Below are 1,760 nucleotides of genomic sequence, written 5' to 3' on the forward strand. Positions count from 1 at the left end.
ACCAACATGGTGATACCCCATCTCTATTAAAAACACAAAAATTAGCCGGGCATGGTGGCACGCACCTGTAATCCCAGCTACTCAGGAGGCTGAGGCAGGAGAATTGCTTGAACCCAGGAGGTGGAGGTTGCAGCGAGTGGAGATTGCACCATTGCACTCCAGCCTAGGGAACAAGAGCGAAACTCTGTCTCAAAATAAATAAATAAATAAATAAATAAATAAATAAATAAATAATAACAAAGCAGATGAGGCCCCTTCCCTGTCCTAGCTGGAGTGACATGAGTGTCCCTGGGCCATTGTCCCTGGTCGGTGCCCTGATAAGGCCACTCAACAGCCTGGAGGCCTGGGAGCCCACGCTGGGTTTAAGTGACACTTCTCCAGATGAAGGGTTAATAGAGGACTTGACTATAAAACAAAACTGTTGAGCAACTGGCAGAAGGATTGCTTTCTCATTACTTGCCAGCTCTGCACAGATCAAAACAAACCCTCCAGGAACTCACACAGAACCAGGTTGTATTGTCAGACACACCGGAACAAGAGATTTCAAAATTTAAAGAATGTCATTCTATGTTAGCTATTAATGCTTCGTTTGCTGAGGCTAAACACTATCCTGCCGAGTTGGTGAATATAAGAAAAGAGATGCTGATGCTTTGTGAAAAAAACGTCAAATTTAAAAAAAAAGAGCACAGGCCAGGCGTGTGGCTCACATCTGTAATCCCAGCACTTTGGGAGGCTGAGGTGGGCAGATCACTTCAGGTCAGGAGTTCGAGACCAGCCTGTACAACATGGTGAAACCCCCATCTCTAATAAAAACACAAAAATTAGCTAAGCGTGGCAGTGCCAGCCTGTAGTCCCAGCTACTTGGGAGGCTGAGGCAGGAGAATCTCTTGAACCCGGGAGGCGGAGGTTGTAGTGAGCTGAGATTGTGCCACTGCACTCCAGCCTGGGTGACAGAGGAAGACTCTGTCTCCAAAAAAAAAAAAAAAAAAAAGGCACTTAAACTGCAGCACTGAGAGGAGTTTGAAAGGGAAAAGTAGTTAACTGCCAGACCAGCTAAAAGGACATGAACATTTGTGTTTGTGTGTTTTCTTCTCCTACCTATATTTGGATTAAGATGGCTTAAGTGTAGACTGAAGTTGAGGTAGTGGCTTATCCCGTTATGTCAGATCTTCAAATCCTTGTTCCAGGATTACTGTGTCTCCATGTCTTTCTTCCTAAATAGTAGACATCATATTGCTTTTTGATATTTATATGTAAGTTTTTCAAATTTTATTTAATTTTAAAATGTACTATTTTGACTTTGAGTCGTTTATAAACTGGAAAATGGTTTGAGTCTAGACCCTAAGTGGTTAAAAATTCATATGAATTTTGTAGCTTCTTAATGAATATAGATTTAAAACTTTCCAGTTCTTATTTTATGAACTGGCTTGCCTTTTTGGTAATATAATGCTGATTTTTAGTAATTGTCTTTTCACTGCTTAGTTGAGAAGAAATGCCAGCTGCTTAATCACATCTACCCCTGGAAAAGAGGTGAGCCTTGTGAAGAACATAGTGGAAAAGTGCATGCACAGGAAATAACAGCACTTCAGGTGTAGTTCAGGTGAGCAAGATGCCAGATAGATTCTACTAACCAGTGCCGTTGTCACTGCTTCTGAAGGTTCAAAGAGTACATCTAGGCCAGGCACAGTGGCTCACGCCTGTAATCCCATCACTTTGGGAGGCGGAGGCAGGTGGATCACTTGAGGTCAGGAGTTCGAGAC

At 42.7% G+C, this 1,760-nt stretch overlaps 1 pseudogene; it reads left to right on the forward strand.

Moving 5' to 3' along the window:
• The first annotated feature begins 278 nt into the window (after positions 1 to 278).
• Positions 279 to 1,174, forward strand: LOC105478191 (biogenesis of lysosome-related organelles complex 1 subunit 6-like; annotated as a pseudogene).
• Positions 1,175 to 1,760: the final 586 nt, after the last annotated feature.

Source organism: Macaca nemestrina, chromosome X (genome assembly GCF_043159975.1).
Source record: "Macaca nemestrina isolate mMacNem1 chromosome X, mMacNem.hap1, whole genome shotgun sequence".
Taxonomy (NCBI): Eukaryota; Metazoa; Chordata; class Mammalia; order Primates; family Cercopithecidae; genus Macaca; species Macaca nemestrina.